The 26056-nt window shown below is 40.2% G+C and overlaps 1 protein-coding gene across 2 annotated transcripts in view; it reads right to left on the bottom strand.

The window, feature by feature from the left end:
- FAM107B (family with sequence similarity 107 member B) overlaps positions 1 to 26056 on the bottom strand; it is a 193314-nt gene that overhangs the window by 62406 nt on the left and 104852 nt on the right. Inside the window, exon 1 of one of the 2 annotated variants that reach the window (XM_087825165.1) lies at positions 10394 to 10500. The exons of the other annotated variant lie outside the window; for it this stretch is intronic. The gene's annotated coding sequence lies outside the window, so the exon portion shown is untranslated. Of the gene's footprint in view, positions 1 to 10393; positions 10501 to 26056 lie in introns of those variants that run through there. 2 annotated transcript variants of the gene reach the window in all.

Here is a 26056-nt window from a genome sequence, read left to right as displayed (position 1 = left end):
TCTAATGAAATAATTACTTCAGGCAACAGTCCTCAATGGATGCTAAACACTGGGAGAAAGGTGAAAGAGGAAATTTGCAATGGAAGGATCAAACTGCCACCTCATCAACCTCAATGTCACTACAAGGGAAGCACCCAGACACTTTCCTGAAATGATGAAACATTCAGTACTTAATACCACCAACAAACCAATCTTGCCTAAAAATCTGGACAAGAAGCTAATCAGGCTTTAGTGCTAACTTCTATTTACAGAAATAGAGACTAGTGGAACAGGTTTAAAGAGAAAACTATCAGTCAAGTCCAGAATGTGGGACATTCTACCAGACAACTGGCCTGATTCTTCAACAAATCAATAGCATGGGGAGAAAACAGTAAGGGAAGAAGCGGTGTTCTAGAGTTAAAAAGCTTCAAGAGGTGTAACAATCACATGCAATGTGTGGGCTTTGTTCAAATCCTGGTTTGAAGAAACTAACTGTAAAAAGATATTTTTAACTAATAGGGGTGAAATCAATGCTGGGGAGATGGGGAGTTCTACAGATACCTGGGTTTCCCCCACACCTTGATATCTGTTCTGGAACTGCACATTCAGCCACTCGCCAATTCAAAGGGCAGGGCCCATCAGCAGAAACTGGCCATACCCAGGATCCAGCTCCACACAGACAGGGGAAACTCTCAGTTCAGAAGATTCAGAAGATTCATGGTTGCTAGAAGAAGAGGTAGTTCCTGGGACTATCTAAAGTAAATTTACAGGTTACTCTGCCAGCAAATTTTGTCAATAGGTTTCTAGCAGCCCCAAGTTTCATCTGAAATCCATTCATGTAAGAAGCATAAAATCACTGCTCTGAGCAGGTAATAAGCATTTGAAGCAAGCAGGGTGCCTATGAAATGAGAGAGAGAAAAAAGAGATGGGCAACACCCAAGTGGCAACTTAGATTTTGCATTCTTGAACAGTGCTCCACCCAGCATCTCTACTTCCTGGAGCATTTTGGTTTTGTTCACTTTTCTTGTCTATCTTTTTTTTTTTTTTTTTAATTGAGGCATAACTTACACAAAGTAAAAGGCACACGTTTTACATAAAAACATCCATCAGTTTTTACCTCCTACAATTATAATTTCATTTGGTCTGGCTTTCCAGTATAACATCCCCTTTCCTCAAGACTAGTGCTGGTCAAAAGCAAGCCTGGAATGCAGAAAGAAACATGTCAGGACCTGCTTCCAACTTCTGAGTCCTGCATGCTAGTGGCCTGCTTGGCTGTCCAGCCAGGACACACAGAGTCAAGTTAAACAGAGTCCAGCCCTAGCAGGTTTAGCTCCGTGGTTAGAACATCAGCCCTCGGCCTGAAGGGTCCCAGGTTCGATTCTGGCAAAGGGCATTTACCTTGGTTGCAGAGTCAATCCCTGGCCCCCTGGGGTGCGTGCAGAAGGCAACCAATCCATATGAGATGTCTCTCTCACATTGATGTCTCTCTCTCTCTTTCTCTCTCTCTCTTCCTCCCTCCCTCCTGCTCTCCCTTCCAATCTCTCTGAAAAAGCAATGGAAAAAATATCCTCGGGTATGAATTAAAATAATTTTTTAAAAGTTAAACAGAGTCCAAAAGCAACTAAAGGTACACCTTCTTTACTGTACTTTTTAAGTCTCTACCTCTGCCTCCAAATCCTACTTTCCCAAAGCTACTAGTTCAAGTTATAGGGTTTTTAACCTACTGCTCCCTGGCACTGTCCAATGGATTTGGAACAATGGTTGCCCCCTTGAGCCAATTTTGGTGATCTGGCATTTCACAAGTTGATCGTCTTTTAAAACACAGTGGTTCTAACCATATAGAGATTAACAAAGATTTGAAGGAAATCCTTTCAGATCAAAATTTAACAGTGTTATTTTTTACTCTTAAAACCAGATATGCTAAAACTTAAAAACTGCTTTAATTTGTTATTTTGAACTAAGATACTGGGACTATCATTAAAAACTCCTAAAAACGAAAGATGTACTATGCCTAAAGGGTTAGTTTAATGACACCACAATTCCATTTTAAAGAGTCAGGAAGCTGTGATACCAGTAAAAAGTGACTTACCAGAGACCAAGGGCAGAATACTGGTGTAAAGTTAGCCCTTATTCCAAAGAGGTTATGGCTCAGTATTGCTAAAATTATATAACTAGCTCTTACCAAGCTACTTGATAATCTTTTTAAAAATACAGACTGAAAGATATGAGGTATGTTCAAAATATTTTTCCAAATTTTCAGATTTTTATGATATACAAAGAATTCCTCTGCAATAGAGAATATGAAATCTTCCAATACAATTCTATGTGAATAGGAAAAAATATCATTCAAATACAGAATTGTTACCTAGAGGACATAAAGTATTCATATAAAATATAATTATAGAAACATTGTGAAAAATGCATGATGCTTAATTAAATGCCATCCATTAATAAGGCAATTGCCTTGGGACACTTTGTACAAAAACGGCATTTCTGGTAAATATAATATTTAAAACAACTCAAGCACACAAATTCTGCCTAATGACATAATTATGTGTTTTTTATTTGGTCATCCTCACACTACGCCTAAAGCTACTTCACAAATGGATCACTTTAAGACACTATAATTTCCACAATGGCAATACCAAAATCAAAATGCAGTACATAATTAAAACAACAATTATAAATTAAACAACAATTATAAATTCACCTGGCAAGTCACTTATTCCAACTGGGATTCCAAGCCCCTTCTGAAGCTAAGAAGTCAAAGTTCTATAGACACAGTTAAGGGAACACAGAAAGAAAGCCCAAGTTTGACCCCAGCTCTTACAACCTTAAGCAAGCTTTTTAATCTCTCCATGCTTTAGTTTCCTCATTTGTGAAACACTAACAATGGTACTTCCCTCACAGAATTACCTAGAAGATCACAGAAGATAATGAATGAAACCATGCCTGGTATAACAGTAAATGCTCAGTAAGTGCTAGCTATTATATTTATCATCTTAAGGCCCATCTCAGTGGAAATTGTTTTCTTCAGCCCAGAGTATCTCTTTCTGACAAGGGCAAAGAACAGTCCTTAAAAGGAAATGTGCTGTGCAACAACGGATAAACCTCAAAAACATTCTATGAAATGAACAAAGCTGGACACAAAAGTCCACAAAGTATATGATTCTCTGTATGTGAAATCATTCTAGAAAAGGCAAAACTCAAGACACAGAAGATTAGTGGTTGCCCAATTAGTGGGGACTGGGAACAGAAATTGACTACAAAGTCTAAAACTGGATTGCTCACAGCACAAATTTACTACAAATCATGTAACCGTACGTGTAAGATGGATGAACTGTTTAGTATACAAATTATTTCTCAATTAAAAGGTACTAAAAAACAACAACGTGTTTTGAAAGTATTCACACAGGTACTTTCATGCCAATCTGTTACGATAACAAATTCAGTTATTTTCCACATATAGCAAAAATGGTTGAGAACACAAAGTTTGGGCAAGAACCAGAGTTGGGTACTAGTTCTGACTTTCTTCCTAGGTTAAACTTCTTACTTCTCTGACCCTCAGTTTCCATATCTGAGAAATGGAAATCATTAACAACATTAAGGTCAAAGGCTGTTGTGAACATTATTATAGAATCTTCCCCTAGGTTTCCCATATCACTAAGTGGCACCACCCTTCACCCCGGTGCTGAGACTAAAAATGTAGGTGTCACTCACCATTTCTTTTGCTCTTGCATATTAGCTCCAATCCATTAGCAAGTGCTGATAGTTCCATATTCCAAATATATCAGGCATCCAACTACTTCTCACCAGCTGCGTCCCAGTCCTGACAATATTTCCTGGGACTCACAAGAGCTTGCCACAGGTCCTCCTGCTTCCATTCTCAGCCCCTCTGCAGAGACCACTACAATCCAGGCCAGAGGGGTATTTATTAACTGCAAGGCATATCTGATCTCTACCATCCCCTGCTCAGAACCATCCCATGATCTCCCCATCAGCCAAGTACAGACCATGGGCAACAAGCCCCACGTGGTCTGGCCCCTACGCAGACCTCACCTCACATCCCTCCCCCTAACCTAACAAGGCTTTCCTGGCATTTTTCATGATGGAGGTCCTCCTCCAGGCTCTGGACCACTATTTGCACTTGCCCCTGCACAGAGAGATGAGAGCAAGGTTCACCCTTCCTTCAGAGATCAAATTAGCTCATCAGAGGGGCCTCACCCCATTAAAAACAGTACCTCCTTTCCTGCCAGACTCTAGCCCCATGACCTTATCTACTTTTCTTATAGCGCTGTCACTACCTGGAATCATATTATCTATGTATTTATTTATACTCTGTCTTCCCATGAATATAAATTCCATGCAGGCAGAGGTTTTGTCAGTACTACCCACTGCCCTATCCATATACCCCCAGAACCTGGCACAGTGCCTGGCATATAGGAAAATTTATTAAAAACTTGCTAAATGAATGAAGAAATCTCATAAAGCACTAAGCATAATGCCTGCCAGGTAGGAAGTGCTCAAGAACTATTAGTTGGTAAAAATAAAAATAATGTTATTGCATTTTTTTATTATATTTCACAAACAAGAATGTGGGAGCTCTTCTAGGTTAACTGACTAACCCAGGTAAACCCTAAATCTGACAATCTAGTATTTCCCAGATGTACATTTCCATTCCATGAGTGCAGAATAACTGATGTTTCCACCACAACAGAAACTTAAAGAATGATAAGGCCATCCTCCTTACAATTCTATGCCCTGCTGCCTCCTATCACCTTCAAAGAGTCACCCTTATCCCAGAGGGGTGGTCCTCATGCTATCAGAACCCTAGAGCAGTCCCCACCATGACAACTTGCAGTCATGGGTGCTCCACCAGTTAGAAAGAATAAGGCTTTCATTTCACTCTCAAGACACTCTAAGAGGTAAGCAAGTGTGATTATCCCCATTTTACAAATGAGGAAATAGAGAAACAAATAATCTGCTCAAAAATCATGTACTAATAAGTGGGGAGCTTGGGCCTAGGATTCTGAAATTTTAAAAAAACTAGGCCTCTCTCTTTCCAACACACTACACTACTCTGGGCATCCATTAAAAAAGGAAAGGAAAGAAGGGTCCTGACCACACTTTATTTTAAAAATCATTAAGTTATAAGGAAAATAATATTATTTTTAAAAGTCTCTCTACATATCCATATCCACAATGACATTCTTAACTTCCTCTAGGACACGGGAATTTCAATACATCTATATCAGACATTCATAAACAACTGCTGATTATCTATACTGCAGGAGTTTATAACATGACTGTATGATTTTATAAACTCATTAGCATGCATCAAGCCCACAGGCCTGAAAAACCTGGATAAAATGAGTTTTAACTCTAACTCTCACAGAGTATGCTATGTTCCATATATTAATAACGACACAAAAAAGCTGACACCAGTACCACAGCCCTCTCCCCTCTCTCCAATACACTTTATTGTGACAAAACTTGTGTCTCAGACAGAAAAAAAACATGTCATTTCTATTATCAAAGCCAGGGTATCTTTACAACACTCCTGAAGGCAGAAAGGCATCCTGAGGAGCTGACTGAAGAAAGAAGGGAGGAAGTGCCCCACCCTCCCCATAGATCCCTCATCGTTCGTTATCTTGGCATCACTACTGCTAAGCTACTAAAAATTTGAGTCGAAAGCCCTGGGCAGTGGCACAACAGCCTAAACACCATGGCTGGCCATGTCAGGGACTCTGTGTTTGGGCCTTCATGACCTTGCATTTGCCCTCACCTTGCTGTGGGAGGTATATCTCACTAAATTCACCTCACGGTTGAGAGCTCTAGAGCTGCCAGGGGTTCCGTGACTTGCTGAAGGTCACAACTCTGGGGCCTGGATCCTAAGTCAGAAGTGTCTGGCTTCAAAGCTTCAAACTGTTCCCCTAAACCACATTAAGAAATTGTACACCATTCCCCAATCCCACCCCTTTAGTGTGGGGCTAGCACCAAGGAGGGCTGTACCAGTAGATGCTCCAATGTAACATAAATCAGCATTGGCAACAAAAAAGAACAACAGAGAATGGGGAGACAAAATCTTCCAGACTACATGCACCTACAACCAGCCAGGGTGTGGATAATGGTCTACCTACATTTTTTCTATCTTGTTTTTGGAGGAAACTTCCCAACACATGCTCAACTCAGAAGGGCTCAGCATTCTCCCCTTAAGACTTCTCACCCTAAGGACTGCTAAGGATTTATGATTCAGTAGCAGGGATAATACTACAAACAGCCCAGAGGCTCCCACATTTCATGGCCTCTAAAGGGGATTTTCTTCAACCCCTGAACCCCAAAACTTTGCCACGCGTAGGGAACATTACGGTCACCAAACCATGCCTTTGCTCAGGGGATGGTTACTGCTCTGCACCAGCTGCCTCACCCTACATGAAATCTTTGATAAAACCGCACTCTGTCAAAGAGCTCACCTAGTGTTAAAGCTACACTCCCTGTTTCTGCACCTCTCTCCCGTTTTCCTTCCTATAGTTCACCTGAGATTGAAAAATATTGTTAAATAAGTCTTCCCACAATTTCCCCACAAACCCATGTCAAATCTTCTCATTTGCAACAGAACCTCTGATGGTCACAGATGTAGTCAGTTTCCTTCTGCATAACACTAGTCTTCAACTTCTGGGAATTCCTCAGAACAGCTCAGAATACAGTATCTCCACAACTGCCCCTTAGGTTTACCTTCAGTGAGAACACTGGAACAATACCATAGTTCCCCAGTCCCTCCTCTAGACAAAACTGAACAGCCCAGATGCCACCACCATGCTCTTAATCAGCCCTGAGAAAATCCCATTCATTTCCCTCCATGCCTCTCCCAACCTGGCCTTCACCTTACAGTCAGGAACCCAAATCCAAGGCCTTAGCTCTGATTTACATCATTCTTTCTGAGTTATCGTAATTTAGGAAGTGCTATTTTCCCCTCACAGCCCTTAACATAACTGTCATTAAATAATGTTCGTGTAATTTTGTGCAGTTCTTTAAATATCGCTCTCACTTGTCCTGCCATGAGAGACCCCATCAGTCTTGTCTACTGCAGTGTATCCAACGCTAGGCCAGTGTTGACGCACAGGCAGCTCTCAGTAAATGTCTCTTAAATGATGGAGTGAAAGAAAAGCAAAGATTCCCTTATCAGCCTTAGAAACAGCCTGCTGTCAACTTACCATGACTAATTGGCAACCTATGCCAGTTTGCCAAATGAGTTTATTGCTTTACTGATGGGGTACAGAAATCAGTATCAGATAGGCAAAAGTATGGATGCCTTTTGGCTGAGTTTTAAGTACTTAGCATAAGGAAAAGTTCAGATGGATAAGGCCCAGCACTTCTTGCACAAGAAAGAAAAGCAAAAACAGGCCTCGATTAGACAAAGAAATTACACAAGGAAATGAAGGGAAGTCTCATCGAGTCATCCCAGCACTACAAGGCCCTGTGCTGGGCACACAGACTGCTCACTGGCACAGCAGCCTTCCCAATGCAACGCATGCCCAAAGTGAGATGCGAAGTGGGTCAGTGCCCACAGCTACTTTCTCTATACTTAAAGAAGGGTATCAACTCCCCCAAGATATCTGGGGACTTCTACAAGTGCCTGAAACCTAGATTTCATATAACCAAACTTCCTGACCCACAAAGAATTCTGGAGGGAGGGGCAGACAGAACATTAATAATAACAACAAGCCATAATACTAATCTACGGTCTCTCTTTTTTGGAGAAAAGCTTTCCACCCCTCGACCACCTCCAAAGAAAATCAGTAAATTCTCTTCCACATTTACTTGTGATATTATTTCAAACAATTAAGAAATCAAAGAAAAGAAGGAAGGGAAGGGGGAAGGGAAGGCGGAAGGGAGGAAAGCCAGTTCAGGAACAGGATTTCTCATAGTAGTTCTGTCAAGAACAAAGCAAGTCTACTTTTAAATATCCTAGTAATGGACTCTCCAGTCCACAGGGATATGAGGCTAGCCATCACAAATTGCCATAGCAAGGCCATCACACTGGACCATTCCCAAACTTTTCTCCAGCCTGTGACGCAACATTACAGAAAAAAAGTAAAGCTCCTGAACTCTGACCTCAGATCCAGCTTGGCTACACTGCTTACACTGCCCAAGGCTACAGGAAGGTTGAAAAACAAGATTCAGAGATTCTGATATGTTCTATTTGAGTTTCTTTTCTTACTTTTGTATGTAGAAAGGTGCCATTATTTTAGAAAGAATGCCGGTCCAATCACTACAGATCACATACTTCACACATTCACTTACAGGTTACTACTGCACCGCAAAAACACCATAAATGTGCATTTAGATTAAGAAGCTCCAAATAAGAAACAGGAACAAAAATTGTACCTTACAGTACATAACCACAACTTCCTTCTTTAAATTCTTCTAACTTTAAGAAGTAGTGCATCACCCTAATGATCAATCTGCTTCTAAACAGTTGTCTCCAAGACCTCTCTTTACATTACACATTGGAGAAATGAAATGTTCAAAAATTTTACAAGTGGAAAATAAAAGTATGCAACAATAAAACCATTCAGTGATTAATCTGAGATTGAACAATGTGTTGTGTTTTTGTTTTTGTTTTGTTTTTTCACAAAAAACACACACTCAAAACTACTCACTGGAAATACCTCTTACTTTCTCGATGTAAAGTCTTTTCAGAAGCAAGCATGTACTCACTCAGCTATAAAACCACTGCTATTCCTTGTGCTACAAAAAGAGTTCTTTCCAACATATATTTCCCATTAATCTCAATTTTATTTTTTAAATATTTTAAAAGCTGAAAGATTGACTTTTATTTCAAAATAGTCAATCCCAAAGTACTGCTGAAATCCAAAGAATACAGTCCACAAAACTTTGGTCAGTCTATTTATTCTTCAAAAGTAAGCAGAATTTGCACTGTTTTCCTCTTTCTTCCCTCCCCTTTCTGAACAGGTGGCTATTTGCAAGGGAATAAGAAAAGATATTTAAGAGCTTGCTGGAATTAATCCTATGCGGAAGTGGCAAACCACTATTTTAGAGCTACAGTTATTCGATATATTTTATCTGATCTGACTGATAAAGATGAAGAATCAGTAACTCCCTCGTTTATACACACACACACACACACACACACACACACACACACACACACACACACACACTATGGCTTGTCAAGTCGTAAGTGAAACAAAGATGCCTTCATCCTCAGGCTGATTCTTGGTTGATGGGTATGGACTGACTTTTTTCCCTTCCACTTTTTAATAAATATATATAATTTTATACTTAAAAAAGTTTTAAACTTGAAAGTACTAGCACTAAGAAATATCTAGACAGGCACCCTGGAACATGGCCAGAGGAGAAAACTAATGTATCTGTTCGCAAGAAGTCCTCGAGTTTAAGAATGTGAACCCGGCAGGCCTCATCCCACTTTTCTGTACTTCCCTGACCAAACACACTCATTCCAGTCAAGTGACTGTTCCACTGGCATTGACTAAGGTCTGTCCGGGGAAGGGAGGGCATGGTACCTTGCTGCAGACAGTAAGATCTGCAATTCATCCTCTCAAGAGGGTTCCTGTCCACGTTTCAGAATGGGCTTTACCATCCCCTACCCTTTATGTTAAAACTTAGCCATCAGCATCCATGCCATCCCCGAAGGGCCCGAGATGCTTGGGGAAAAATTGGGAACCAAAATTTTAGGACTTCTTAGGTGCAGACGCCACGCAAGCTACTGGGTTCATTGGAGCAGCAGAAGAGCTGATACGTCAAAATGAAAAAGTTACTTACAGACTGGAAACAGCGGCACTGTCATCTTTAAACCAGCGGGGCAGCCCCCGCGGCCCCTCCTTTGTTTGCCCAGGCAGTGCCCCGTCGGGCCCGGAGCCCGCGTCCGGCCGCCCCGGGCGGCGAGGGGCGAGCCGGGCGCCCAGGGCTCGGCCTCCGGCCGCCCGCGATGCACCCGGTGGGCTGCTCATCGCCGCTCCAGCCGGGTCTCTCCATTTTCAGGGCCCAGGAAGCAACAATAAGGCGATCGGGGCGCCAGCCCGAGCTCCTCTCCCTCGCGGCGCCCCCCGTCTCCCCAATACCCCTCGGCCCGGGGTCCCCGCGCCGGGTGCTCGCCACGCCCCAGCCCTGCGCCCTCCCCGGGCACGACGCGGAGCGACCAGCGCGCCCCGCACGCCCACCGCCCTGCGCGTTGCCTTCTCGGGTTCGCAGGGATCCCGCGCCTCACGATCCGCGCCTCTGGGGAGAGAAGCCCCGCGGCCCTGCCCACCCCGGGCATCCCTGGGGCCGGGGGTCGGGCGGAACGGGGGCCTCGCGGTCTCCCAGCGGGCACCCCGCCTCCCCCGAGCTCCCAGTCTTTGTGCAAAGTAAGTGCGGGCGGCGAACGTACCTCAGCGCGGGCACAAAGGCGCTCGGCTCCCTCCTCGGCGCTCGCTCAGGGGCGGCCGAGCGCTCAGCGGCCCCGCGGCTCAGGGGCTGCGGCGGCGCGAGCGGCGGCTCCGGCGGCGGCGCAGCGGGTCGGAAGCGGGACAGCTCGTTCACACCCGCGGCCGCGCGTCCGAATTAAGCGGCGGGGGCGGGGCGAAGCTGCCGAGGCCCCGCCCCGCCCCGCCCCGCCCCGCCCGCCGCGCTGGCCCGAGCCCCGCGTTCCGGCGGCAGCCTCCGGCGTGGTCTGCGCGCAGGGCGGTGGAGCTCGGGGAAAGTCTGGGGTTTGTTGCGGGGGTTCCTCCTGCCGCCTTAGTTTGGCTGGCTGCAGAAACTCTCGGGAGAGGAGAGGGGACGCTGGAAGGAAAAACTGCGTGTCCTCAGATGAGCGAGATGCGCAACCGAAGGTAGCTGCGGGTGTCCGGCCTCCGTCTCCACTCACGCCTGAGACGGTCTGAGATTACTGTTCCCATTGAAATCTGCGAATACGTCACGGAAGAAAACTCAGAAGGAATCAAGGACGAAAAGGAAACAGCTTTGCTGTCATTCCACAGATTTCAAGCTGGAGCTCAAAACCCAGCGACCTGGGAATTTACCATATTCCTCACCCCCTTCCTCTCCCTCCCCTTTCAAAAGGTAGTTGGATATTTTAATTTGTGCGCGAGGAAAAAAGGGTTTACCTCTTTATTCTCTCTGATTTTTTTTTCAGCTCTTACAGTAAATTACTTCTTTGCCCAACCCTAAGACTCTTAGATTAACATCTGCCTGAATCTTAGTAGATAGAAAAATGGGAGATAACCTGTTTCAGAGTCACAAACAAGGACAGCAGATTGATGGGTATGAGATCAAAAGTGATTTAATTTTTTTGGAAACAGATGAGTGTTTATTTATTGGGGAGCTTTTCTGACTAAAACAGCTTGGGTCATGATCACAGAAAAGTCACATCAATTGTGGGTTTCAATAAACAAATTACTCCGAAGATGCTCTACAGGCACAGCCCTTTAAAGGGCCTGGCCATCCATAGGTCCCTGAAGCCCAACAAGGGGTGGAATCACCAGCCACAGGATTTAGAGAAAGAGAAGCTTGTCTTAGCCCAAGAAACTGCCCTGTGTAAATTTCATCCTTGGTTTCCCACCGGTCTTCCTTCTCTCCCCATCCTCGCATTGTACTGTTTCTATTCTTGACAAATGGGTCCACCCGCAGCCAAACCAGAACCTTGGATCCAGCCTAGATTTTCCCCTCACTCCTCACATGGGATTCAATTCCAATCCTGTGCATTCTATAGGATGCCTAGATAGCCCTATCCCCTTCCTGTTGGCACTGCCACAGTTGACCTTCGGGGTCTCTCACCACACTGCAGCATTGGTCTACCAACTGTCCCTAGCCTCCAATCTCACACACTCTTTTCCTCCAAGCTGCTTTACCAGTGAACTTTCCAAGTGCAAAGATGCCTGGGTTTGTCCTCTCTTTAAATGGGGTGCCCAATTTCTGTTACATGATCAAGTCGAAGCTCCTTGGTACAATAGCCCAAAGGTCAGCATACTTCTTGATATCACCTTAACCTTGGGGCTAAACCTTGTGAGGACTTACAGCTCCCTCCTGCATCCTCTCGGGCCCAGCTGCCCTGTGAGGAGATGGTAGTGAGCCTGCTGAGAGCTGTGGGAGGGCCATCTGAGGAAGCTGAGCAGACAGCTCCAGTTCACATCTGGACTTTGAGGCTGCCTAGGACAAGCTGGTCCCTACTTGACCTCCCAACTGCCTGCAGATGCACAATAGCGCCTGGCTAAGACCAAAGGAAGCAAAAATGAACTGCCCCAGCTTAGCCTTACCCATATTGCCAACCCACAGTATTGTGAGCAAATTATTAATTCTTATTTCAGGCCATTGTATTTTGAGGTGACTTGTTATGCAGTACAGATAACTAATACAGATATTAAAGAACATGACTTTAAAAATATGACTTTAAAATTAAAACTTTATATCTTTTTTGAATGGATTATTATCTATTCAAATGTCCATGTAGTATGCACATAAAAATAAGTTTCCCTCCTCTAGGGCTTTGCTAAGCTTTTCTTCTCTCTTTGGAGCTCTTCAGGATGATGGTTGGGGCACAAAACAACAATTTTAAGATTGTACATTGAAAAAAATGGCCAAAGTAGGACATTAAGAAACAACATAACATTCCAAATAGATTTGCTTTTCTCCACTTTATATCCCCAAATGTTTGTCTCTGCTTTCTTCAGTTTCCCTTAGGTATGAATTTAAAGGCCCCCAAATGTCAAAGCTAGAGAGTGATGCTAAAGCTGAGTTTCTGAGTGAGCTGGTGGCTGAGTATTACAGGATGGAAAATTATCATGTGTTTTCCAGTAATGTGAGATTAGAAAATCTACCACCAATGTTGTGTTAAGTGACTCAAAAAGTTATTCAGAGCAGTATTTTCTTTGTCTTGTGTTTGGAAAAGGCAAGTCACAAAGGCCCTCCACCCACCTGATAAACAGTGTTAGCCCAGGAGAGAAACCCATGTGGAACAGCACTGGGTACCTGGGCCACTGGCTCACCTGACCTTTCTTGGAGTCCTGTCCAGATCCAGAATATAAAATCTACAGGACATCAAAGCTACAGAACACCAGACTCTCAGACTGAGAGTTTTATGTTACTTGGCATAACCCTGGAGAGTCTAGCTGTGCCCTAAAAATCCAGGCTAATTCATTTCACAAACATCCATCATGCACCTACTGTGTTACAGACACTGTTGGTAGATGGTATGGATACAAAAATAAATATCACTGTAGTCCATAATCATGAAGTTCTTATTTCTGGGGTCCACCCACAGTGACTTCTTGGACCCCAAACCAAATTGGATACTTGATCCTACATGTATCAAAACCCCCCTAAGATTCCTGAAGAATGTGAAATATTCAGTCCCAAAACAGTGGACTTCATAAATGAGTGTTGGCGTCCTGTCTCTTAATGAAGCTTTGATGTAGGAAGTTCAAAGTAATGTTTGATCTCTTCTTATTGTTTTTGGTTTAAGAGAAATTATGGTTCCTGATACAAAAGAAGGGTCACGGTTGAGAGCCTATGGACATTTATTCCTCAGACTATGGAATAAGCTGTATATCACAAAAATATCACAGAGACAGCCCAAATCCAAGGTTCGGGGAAATGAACTTTAATCTTCAATGGCGGAAGAGGTAATTGTATTACAAAGGGACTGGAGTACTAAAATAGGAGGAATTTTGTGGCCATCTTTGCAAATAATCTTCCCCTGAATCAGTTGTGGAACTACACAAAAGGGGATAACCATGACAGGTGATAACAGTAGTCTCAAGGGAAAACATTCTGATTATAAATAAGCCAAAAGCCTTTTGTGATTGAACATATTAAAACCCACAATAGATTCAATAAAGAACTAAGGCTTTAGAACTCTAAAGAAGCTAAGGTTGACCAGGTTTTAAATGAGTGTATTAGTTATTTATTGTTGCATAACAAATTACTGTAGACTTAGCAGCTTAAGATAACACCCATATATTAGCTCATCCTTGCTTTAGTTCACACACTCCCTGGCTGGGTTCTCTGCTTTAGGCCCCCAAATCAGAAATCAAGATCTTAATTTGAAAGAAAAAAAAAAAAAAAATCAAAATCTTGGTAGAACTCACAGCTCATCTCATATGGAGCTTGAGATCCTGTTGGCTGAATTCAGTTCCTTGTGGTTGTAGGACTAAAGCCCCTGTTTCCTTATTGGCTGTCAACTGGGAGCCACTCTCAGCTCCTAAAGGCTGTCTACCTTACCATGTGGCCCTCTCTATCATCAAGTCAGCAATGGCACAAGAAATCCTTCCGGTGCAACCAACCTCCACCTCCCTCTGTCTGTGTCTCTAGACCCTGATTTACAGGGTTCACAATATTAGGTAAGGCCCATCTATCTTAAGGTCAACTAATCTGAGGCCTTCCTTACTTGCACAGCAGTACCTAGATTTTGTATGATTGAATAATTGGGAGAAGGTGTGTGTACATGGAGGGCCTGAAATCTTGGAACCTATCTTAGAATTCTGTCCACATCATCAGGAATATAGATAAATGGATGGATAGGCAGACAGACAGATGTTCCCTAGTATAAAACATATAACGTGAGGGCAGGCAGGAGATGGGAGTATTGGGGAGATATCCCATACAAGTTCATCAGTTACTTAGGTAAACCAGAAGCTAGGCCGAGGAAGGAATTCTGATTAGGTAATAGCCTAGCTCCTGTAGAGCTCAATAAATAGTAAGTTTTCATTAAATCCTGATGACTTGATTACTGAAAAAATAGAGAAAGACAAAATTAAGAGTATTAACTAATGTTATCACTTAAATAGCAGAATACGAATATAATAGCATTTCCTTTATTTTGCTTAATTAGTTTGTACTGTTGTTCCATAATGGTAACACAGTGTTCTATAACCCATGAAGACAATGGTTTTCAATGGAGAGACTTACAGAACTCATTTATGGAAAATTTTTGTCAAAAGATGTATGACTTGCCCAACAAATGTGTACCTTTTAAAATTAGTATAATTAGTAGTACTTAGAAAGAATCAAAATTATATACCCACATCAGAAAGAATGTGCTATAAGCAAGATCATGAGCTGTTCCGTTAAAATAGCCTCTTTGCATGAGAATTTGTGAGCAAAGGAATGGAATAATTTTATTAAATATGCTAACAGCACCAATAATTAAAATTAACATCTTCCCCTTTAGTAATTATCTGCTACAACATGTTTTGCATGCCCGACATCAGAGCTGGAGTTCATAATATGACCGAACAATGCTGTTTCTAGAGAGTTTAAAGTTTAGGAGTTTTAATTTCAAAACCTTTAACATAGGTATTGCCTCAAATGCTTAATTTAGTCTTAACAAACCATTTGTTCTTTGTTATTCTTAATTTTAAAATTAAATAGACTCTATAAAATGGTGATTCAAATTTGTAACTAAATATCACCTAAGAATCAAGAGAAACAGCTGTTAGTCACATAAACAACTATTGAATGATGCAAAGACCTGAGTTTTAAGTCTCTTTCTTTACATAAATCAGAAACCAGAAGAAAAGGATTTCCTGAGAGTCTTCCTGTATATTAAAACTAAAATTTCCAAAAAGCAGAGAAAGGGGAAAACACTCAAACTCTCATCCTGTCAAAAATATCAAGATATCTTAATAGCAGATAATAATGAGTAAACAAACCATCTCTGCATTGAAGCATAATAAAAACAGTTTCTATATGTTTCCTAATTCAGATAACTAACATATAAAACAAATGGCCAATTCACCGAGAATATTCTAGATTTTGCTCAAACATTTTTTCTTCTTGCTATACATTCCAGATACACACATTTCTAGTAACAGGAAATATCCCTTAAAACTCTTGTTTTGGTAATAACTAGTTGAATGCCATTTATGTATATACTTTTAGGCAATGCCATAAAATAAGTTCATGGAGTAGTGAAATATAGACGAGGCTAGGGCAGAAGAGATCTCAGTCCTGGCTCTGCCACCACCTAGCTTTGAGACTTTTAACTCACTGTAGGCTGTTTCCTCTGCGTTTAATTCTCAATGATTTTATAGCAAGATCTAGATATAGATATAGACATAACTTCCATATAAAAATTGTATATATACAAAGATATATATCTTAATTAATAATTAATTAATATGAAAATTACAGCACTGATGATGTGTCTGTTACTGCCCAGGCTTGGCTAGAAAGGGGGCCTGCTCAATCCACTTTAAAAGTAAAGTCCAAACTGCAGTTAAAGTTAAATCTTGCCAAAGAAAGTTTGCTTATTAACTTTGCTTAGAGAACTTTATCACCCAGACATTGAAGTACAAATTACTGGGCTTGAGTGGTAACATTCTTCTATTTGTTCAGCCCAAGCTTAACATGAATTAAAAGTTAGCTTTAAGCTGGATAATGTTAATATTAATAAAGATTTGCACTTTATAAGGAGAAAGAATGAATGAGAAAAGGCTAGAGTCTATTGGGGCACCTAAAGTCCATTTCTGGAGATGTTTTGTAATCCTCCCCATTCACCTCCCAGGCAGCCACTGTCCTTGCTCAGAACAACCTGCCTTGCTCTGCTGACCTCCCTTTTGCAAGTCAACAGCTGAGATACATAGCAGAAAACTGTACTCTGACACGCACCTGCTTTCCCTAGATCATTTCTGTCTACAACAACTGCTTAAGCCATCTTCTATCCTCTACATCAGCACATAAAGGACTACTTAAAAGGGTAAAGAAGAAGGAAAGAAATGCAAAAGTGTAATGGAAATTATCTTTTTTTTAAGATCGATAACATTGACAAACCTCTGTTCAAAATGATGAGAGCCAGGGACAGACATGCATAGGATAACAAGTAAAACAATATTAGAAATGAAAATGTAGACATAGCAATAGATACTCAAAGGCTAAAAAGAGAATTTGAAAACACTACGGACAATTAATAATTTTATTTGAAAATTTAGATGAAATGGAAAAAGTCTCAGAAAAAGACAACTTCTTACACTTGACTCAGGATGAAATAGGAAAATGGAATGTTTCAAAAACTTTCAATGAATTGGGTCAATAATTAAAATTTTCTCACAGAATAAGAGAAACCTAGTACTATGGAAACTGATTTGAAGAATGATTTGCTAATGGCAATTCTTAGCTTGGCTAGAGATATTCTTAATCTTTTTGAGAGATAGTTTATCCCCATGACTAATGGAAAGCAGAACTTCTCTTTTCACTCTTACCTTCCTTACCTATCCATATGCCCCCTTTCAAGTAGATCCCTAATAATCTTGGTCCCACAACTTTAAAATAATCTTCATTTCCTCTCTCAGACTACAAATCCACTTAGGTCATAAAATCAAGCCATTAATTTCTCTATCATTTCTCTCATATCTACATTTTACTCTCCAACTCTATCTATCAAGTTCTGCCTGAACCACACAGATACTTAATCCTTCTTAAATGGACATCTACTGGAAGGAATACTGCTTTCCTTCCAACTGACCTACACAGTAGACACTATGGCCCAAGCCATAGCACCAGCAGGCCTCATCCACCAGGCTAATCAAGTACAAACTGTGCAATGCTTCTCCCCTCAGATCCAGGGCACTGGCTTTTCTTATTAAAATTCAAAGTTACTTCTTCCTTTAAGAAATGGTTTTCTTAAAAATATAACTACCATATGATCCAACATTCCCTCTTCTGGGTATGTATGCAAAGGAAATGAAATCAGTACTTCCAGAAGATATCAGCACTGTCTCCTCACTACAGCATTATTCACAAAATCCAAGACATGGAAACAACCTTAGTGTTCGTTGATGGATGAATGGATAAAGAAATTGTGGTGTATATATATATACAATGGAATACTATCCAGCTTTTACAAAGGAGATCTTGCCTTAGCAGGTTTTGCTCAGTGGTTAGAGCATTGGCCCTCTGGCTGAAAGATCCCACCCAGGTTCCATCTGGGCCAAGGGCATATACCTTGGTTGCAGGCTCAATTACTAGCCCTGGTTGGGGTACATTCGGAAGGCAACCAATGTGTCTCTCTCACATTGATGTTTTTCTCTCTCTCCCTTCCACTCTGTCTGAAAAGTAATGGAAAAAATATCTCAAGTGAGGACTGAAGAAAAAAAAAAAAGGATATCTTGCCATTTGCAACAACATGGATGAAGGATATTGTGCTAAGTGAAATAAGCCAAACACAAAAATAAAAGAACTGCATGAGCCTCACTTATAAGTAGAATCTAAAAATGTCGAATACACAGAAACAGAGAGTAGAATGGTGATTACCAGGAGTGGGAAGGTGGAAGAAATGGGGAGATGTTGTAGTTCTGTAGGATGAATAAGTCTGGAGATCTAACTTATAGCATGATAACTATAGTTATCAATACTATATTGTACACTGGAAATTTATTAAAAGAGTAGATTTTAAGTGCTCTCATCACACAAACACAAAATGGTAACTACATAAGGAGATGATGTTAATTAGCTGGACTGGAGTGATCATTTTACTATGTATGTACTTTAAATATAACCATTTTTATTTAAAAGAATATTTACTTGCCCCCTAAACAGTTTTCCTAAGGCACCAATGCTAATGATTTCAACTGAGCTAAATATATAAAGGCTGGGGAAATTTACTCTTATAGAATAACGCATTTTCTCATGAATTGTAATTGCTAATCAGAATTATTACTTTGAAAAAAGAACTTTACACATCTTCAGAAATAGTAGACTCTTAAGGATTTAGAAAGAGCTAGGTCTTAAATATTATTATTTATGAATAATATAAAAATAAATTTCTAGGTAATTTTTCCCTAATTAACTATTTTCTTTGTATATTTAGTATGAAAATATTTAAGCCAAGTTATGGACTCTGAATATTTTCACTTTCATGAAATTTCTTTACCTACTGTACTACTATAAATAATAAATTTAAATCAACTTCTGATTTTTCCTGTCTCCTCAAAATACAAATGAATTCTAAAATAAAACCTTTAGTAATCTATAAAGTGACACGTGGATTTGGAATTAATATGTTCTTTTATTATCTTTATTTATTTATTTTACTCTACTTAATCTTAATTAGATTAATACATTAGTGCTCTTCTTTGCATAATACTATGGATTTTCAAGGGAAGAGTTTAAAGTGTAGACATGAAGATACTGCAGAGGTGTGAATAGGACTACCAAATGGTACTAATAAATATTTATCAAATGATGCTGCTTTTGTATTGCTATACTTTCTTGCCTTTTTTTACTTTAATTTTATTTTTTATAGATTTCAGGTGTATAGCTTAGTGGTTAGATGATATTTCCAGTACCCCAACTATAAAAAAGATGTGGTACATATATGCAGTGGAATATTACTCAGCCATAAAAAAGAATGAAATCTTACCATTTGAGACATCTTGGATGGACCTAGAGGCTATTATGCTCAGTGACATAAGTCAGTCAGAGAAGACAAATACCACTTTTTAAATATATATATATATATATATATATATATATATATATATATATATATATAAATTATATATATCAATAATAAAAATCAATAATATAAATCAATAATAAAAACATATATATATATATGTTTTTATTATTGATTTTTGGAGAGAGAGGAAGGGAGAAGGATTAAAAAGTAGGCTGCTTCCTGAACATCCCCTACTGTGGATCAAGCCCACAACCAGGACATGTGCCCTGAATGGGAATCAACCCAGAGACCTCCTGGTTCATGGGTCGACACTTAACCACTGAGCCACACCAGCCTGGCTACAAATAGCATTCTTATTTATTTATGAGCAAGCTATGACTCCCAATAATGGGGGAAAAAAATCAAATTTTTCATGTTATGAAGATGTCATCAAATCACATAATTAAAAATGCCTTAGAGAACAGTGCCATGCCTTGTTTCAGACAAGGAATGGTTGCTTTGCCAATCAGAGGGCAGAATATTATAATGATTAGGTCCACAGTCCAACTGATGTGAGTGAGTGTCCTATATCTCCTGCTTACCAGCTGAGGAACCTTGGCTAAGTCATTCAACTTCTCTAAGACTCAGTTTTTTCATCAGTAAAATGAGGATTTACTTATTTATTTGTTTATTTATTTATTTATTTAACCAGTGTTTCTCGAGCACATTCTTTGTCCTGGGTATGATTCTAGTTCCTGAGAATACAACAGTGAACAACACAGAAAAAAATCACTGCCATTATGTATATTCTAGAATGAAACGAAAAAAAGGAAGGAAGGGAGGAAGGGAGGAAGGGAGGAAGGAAGGAAGGAAGGAAGGAAGGAAGGAAGGAAGGAAGGAAGGAAGGAAGGAAGGAAGGAAGGAAGGAAGGAGAAGAAAAAACAGAAAAACATATAGTTTGTCAGACAGTCTTCATTATTGCTATGCTATAGAAAAAATAATAATAAAGCTGGGAAGGGGATAGAAAGTGGTGGCAGGAATGTGTCATTTTAAATAGGGAGGCAAGGCAAGGTTTCTCTGAGAAAGTGATATTAAGCAGACATCTGAAGGACATGAGCCAGTTCTTTGTGCAGGCATCTGGAGGACAAGCTCTCTAAGCAGCTAGAATAGCAAGTGCAGAGGTCTTGAGGCTGGCACACATGACAAATTCAAGGCACGGCAAGGGTCCAGCATGGCTGGAGAGCATGAACAGGAAAAAGGATAGATGATGGGGTCAGAGAGGTCATGGGAGGAAGGTGGAACAGATCACATAGGGCCTGTAAGCTACTGCAGGGAGTCTGGCTTTTACTCTGAGCAAGCTGGGAAGCCACTGGAAGGTTTGGGGCAGAGGAAAGGCCTGGTCTGATGTACATTTTAACTGGGTTGAAAATAGATTCTAGGAGAACAAAGGTAGACTCAGAAAGAACACTTAGAAGGCTGTTGCACTGATCCAGGAGAGAAAAGGTGGTGCTTTGAACAAGAGTGTTAAGAAACAATTACATTCATTATATTTTAAGGTAGAACAAACAGGATTTGCAACTGAATTAGATGTAACCAACAAGATTTGCAGCTGGATTAAGTGTAGAATAGGAGACAAAGAGAGTCAAGAATGACTCCCAAGTTTTGGGCCTGAGGACCCAGAAGGATGGATTTCTTTTTCTGAGAAGGAGGAAGCTATGAGAGGAACTGCTTTTAGAGAGAAACACGAGTTCCGTTTTGAGTATGTTGAGTCTGAGATGCCCTTTGTGATCCAAATGAAGATATCAAGTAAGTAGTTGGAGATGAGTCTAGAGTTAAAAGGAGAGGTCCTGGTTGGAGCTAGAAACTCGAGAGTCATCAGTGGGCATATGATATTGAATGCCAGGAGAATGTGTAAAGCAAGTGACTGAGGTCTGGTCCCTGGGTTATCCCAACATAGAAAGGTCAGGAAGATAAGTGGAAACTAGAAGAGAAGACTGAGAATGAACGGCCAGTGAAAGAATGAAAACCAAGAGAGTATGGGTCCTGGAAGCAAGTCAAATGTTTCAAGGAGGGGAGAGTAGCCAACTGTCTCTCACAGGTCCAATGAGATGGGAACTGAGGGCTGACTGTTGGATTTACCCACTCGAGTGTCCCTTGTGGAGCAGCAGGGATGGAAACCTGGCTGGGACAGCTCCAAGAGAGAATGGAAGAAGAGGTACTAGAGGCAGCTGGTCTAAGCAACTTTTTCTAGGGTAGTAAATGAAGGAGAATATAGAACCAAGAAAGGTTCTGTTTAATTGTTTGGTTTGGTTTTTAAAATGGAAGAAATCATGGCATGTTAAGATCTGTGTTTAATTCTTGTTAGATTCTTGGTAAGATGACAGCAATGATCCTATACAAGAGAATCAATGATTACCCTTAGTGGCCTTTTAAACATTAAACCCCAGACCTAGCTAAAGTAAACAAACAGGATTTGCAACTGAATTAGATGTAACCAACAAGATTTGCAGCTGGATTAAGCATGGAATAGGAGACAAAGAGAGTCATGGATGACTCCCTGCTCCAGCCAATTTTCCTCACTTTGACAAACACACTTGCTCCAACCTCTGAATCTTGTTCATGCCATTCCCTCTGGCAGGAATGCTGTTCCTCCCTACTTTTAACAGATCCAAATTCTACCCATATATTAAGTTTCAGCTCAAGTTCTACTTCCACCAGGAAGCTTTCCCTTTTTGTAATATAGATTAATTGCTTTCTTTATTTTTCTTTTATAACACTTAGTATTTCTAAAACACTTATCAGGTATCTCTGTGCAAAGGAGTGAGCTAGATTTGGGAGGTAAGTAAGTTAAATAAGCACAGTATCCAAACTCAAGAAGCTAATAAACTTGTTATCTATTGTGCATTATAACATTTTGTACATATATTTTATCCCTAATTACTTTGCAAATCTTGAAGGCAGGCAAGAATTAGTGCTTTCATTTTCTCAGTGTTTAGCACAATAAAAGAGCCACCAGTATGATAAAATTATTTAACTTATTTAAAATATTACTTTTAACTTACATGAAATAATTACTCCTAAAACCTTAACTTAGCACTTTATTCCTTCAAACATTTTTATAACAGTTATTTTAACTCTTTCTAAAAGATGTTGGATATTTCTCTGCTGTGTTTTATAAAGGTTCTTAAAGATGGTATGTTCAAAAATTATTCTGATCTCGTTGTGGAAGGCAGAACTGGGTATCTTTATTGGGAATTTTGATAAAGCTGAACTTAGTGCGCATTGCACAGTTGTTGGAATAACTTCTTAAGACTCAGTTTTATGTGTAGGAAAATAATCTGATAAACAGTTATATGGAGCAATTGGAAACTTGTGCTTCAAAAAATATCGAGGCAAATGAAAAGACAAGAGACATTGTGTTAACTGAGATTTCCACAATTCCTAGTGCTCTCCTGATGACACAGAGTAAGCCCGGGGGACTACTAATTAAGTAGGAAATATGAATATGCATGAGCTGAAATCACACCAAGAAGCTGATACAGGGTATTGTTCCTCGCCTAGGTCAGCCTGGTATAAAAAAAAAAAGTGGAAGGATCCCGTGAGTGCATTGGTGGCAAGTTTGAGGCAGATTTTCTCCTAGGCTTATTGGAGAACACAAAGCCATATTAAATAAAAACAACAATAATGAAAGATACACGTGAGTCCCTTTTTAACAGTCAGTTAAAGGGACTGAGGAGTAGGGAAAATAAACTAAGAATAAGATGAGCGGGTGAGCAGATGAGAGCAAAAGCAAGAAGGAGAGGAGGAGCAATAAGAGAAAAAAGACTAGAGAAGGGAGACAGGGAAGAAGAACTGACTGGGAACAGGAGCAGGGGCCAGGAAGGGGAGGGAATAAAAAGTCTGGGAAGCAAAAGGAAGTTAGCAGGGAGAAAGACATGGGATATTTTAAGATTTTTTTTTTTTTCTTTTTGAAGGTCATGCCCTGGTTTTTACTGTGAACTAAAGATTCAGGAAACAAACCTTCCTGTTGCATGTGTGTGATTCTTGTTTTGTTCCTTCTAGGCGACTGTTGTGTATTAAGATAAGAGATTCTGCAAAGAGAAGGGGGCTGCACCTGAAGGCTGGGGCCCTTTCCCTGGGGAAGATACATGTCTGTTAAACTTGAAGAAAGACTTGAGAGAGAGAGCCTTGGTTTTGCTCAAGAAAGCCTCAAGCCATGCAAGAGATGTAATCTAAATAAAAGGTATACATTAAGATGATTTAACATAACATTGCATGTTCTGTCATTTGAAGCTTAATATATCATAATTTCACAATTGATGGCTTCTTCAAATTGAAACATGGAAGCTACAGGATGAGGCAAGAATAAGTTGACAGTTGTGAGTACACAAAATAGAGTTTATTCTTGTATTGTTATTTCTTAAATATTGTATTGTTTTCCATATGAACAACTGTAAACCTACTTTTACTCCATCCCGTACATAGTTATCTGTATTTGAGTTCATATAAAAGTAGAGCGCTAAGTCCAAAGCCAGGACAGATGAAAACCAAGAGCAAGTTGTCCTGGTAGGGAAGGCAGAACACAGCTATGTCTGGGAAAGAAATAGCATCTACCTCCCTGGGGGCCTCATTGCTGCTCACCATTAGGTTTTCTAAGCCTCAGGTTATCATAAGGGCTGGCCCTTGTAATTATCAGAAGACCATTCCCACAAAGTTTGGACCCTGACTCTTTAGAGATTTCCTTTCTTGATTTCCAGCCAGGGGAAGCTATGCTAATGTTTACTAATTCCATTTAACCTTAATATGTCTAATGACCTTTGTTAGAAACCTTAATTCCTCAAATTATAATAGTTTATATACAATTGACCTTTGAACAAACAACATGGGTTTGAACTTTACAGATCTACTTATATGTGGATTTTTTTCAATAAATGCTTGTACTGTTCCATCCACGGTTGGGAGTAGTCAGATGTGGATGGCTGGCTGTATGCATTGTTCTACACCATTTTATATAAGGGACTTGAGCACTCATGGACTTTGTGATCTTCGAAAGGTCCTGGAACCAATCCGTGCAGATACCAAGGGACAACTAAGTTTTGGCAGCCCGTACTCCGCAACCCATTGTTCAAAGGTCAACTATACAGATTGCTTAGAGTGAGATCTCAAAGAGTCTTGCTTCCTACTTTTTTTAAGTACTTTTGATTTTTAAATTGCAGTACATAGAATTTTTGTAAAACTCCATTTTACTGAGGTACTATTTACATACAGTAAAATTTACTCTTTGTAATTAATGTACAGTTCTATGAATTTTCACAAGGGCATACGACTGTATAATCACCACTACACCTAAAATAGAGAATATTTTCATTACCTGAAAAAACTGTCTCCTGCTCCTTTGTGATCAGTATTCTCCTCCCACCTCTAGTCCCTATGACTACTCCTCTGATTTTTACCCATAGTTTTGACTTTTCCAGAATGATGAATAAATGGTATTACATGGTTTTTATCTTCTCTATATAACTTTGTTCACTTAACACAATGCTTTGAGAGCCATCCATACTCTTGGAGTTATTAGTAGTTTGGTTCTTTTATTGCCAAAAGTATTCCATTGTACAGGTGAACCGCAATTTATCTATTTACAGTTGCAGAATGTTTAGATTGTTTCTAGTTTGGGGTGACTAGAATAAAGCTGCTATAAACATCTCATGCAGGTGTTTAGAAGGACATATGTTTTCATTTCTCCTGGGTACATACCTAGGAGTGGGATTGTTGACTTGTATGATATTATGAGTTGAATTGTGTTCCCCAAAAAGGATAGGTTGAAGTCCTCACTCCCGAGTACCTCAGAATGTAATCTTATTTGAAATAAAGTCATTGCAGATGTAATTAATTGACAAAGTCATACTGGAGTAAAGTGGGCTCTTAATCTAATATGACTGGTATCCTCATAAGAAGAGGGGAAGAGACACAAAAACACAGATATGCAAGAAGAATATGCCCATGTGACAACAGAGGGAGAGATTGGATGATGCATCTAGAAGCCAAGGAATGCAAAGAATTTTTGACAATAAGTGTGGGTCCATTTCTGGACTTTCTGTTCTCTTTCATGTGTCTATATATCTATCCTTTCATCAACACCACACTATATTATCTGCTTTGCTTTATACAGTAGAGTTGTCCTCCATTATCCATAGAGAATATAGTCCAAGTTCCCCAGTAGATGCCTGAAATCTTGGATAGTACCAACTCTATATATGCTATGTGTTTTCTTATACATACATATCTTTTCACTTAAAGGAAGCACTTTATGTCTCCTCTTCAGTATATCAGAATTGCCAGCATCATTAATCTGGTGCTTTGAGGCCATCAATAAGTAAAATAAGTGTGACTTGAACACAAGTGTTTTAATACTGTGATAGTAGATCTGATAACCAAGACGGCTACTAAGTGACTAATGTGTGGGGAGCATAAACAGTGTGGAGCTGCTAGGGAAAGGGAAGATTCAGGTCCTGGGTAGGACAAAGCAGGACATTGTAAGATTTCACCTCACTACTATGAATTGTTTATTTCTGGAATTTTCCATTTAATATTTTTGGGCAGTAGTTCACCAAGGGTAACTGAACCCATAGAAAGTGAGACTGCATATAAGGGGGATAACTATAGGTCTTACAATCAGGTCAT

The sequence above is a fragment of the Miniopterus natalensis genome, chromosome 1, assembly GCF_054644295.1.
Source record: "Miniopterus natalensis isolate mMinNat1 chromosome 1, mMinNat1.hap1, whole genome shotgun sequence".
NCBI classification, from domain to species: Eukaryota; Metazoa; Chordata; class Mammalia; order Chiroptera; family Miniopteridae; genus Miniopterus; species Miniopterus natalensis.
This window is presented reverse-complemented; position numbering and strand designations above follow the sequence as displayed.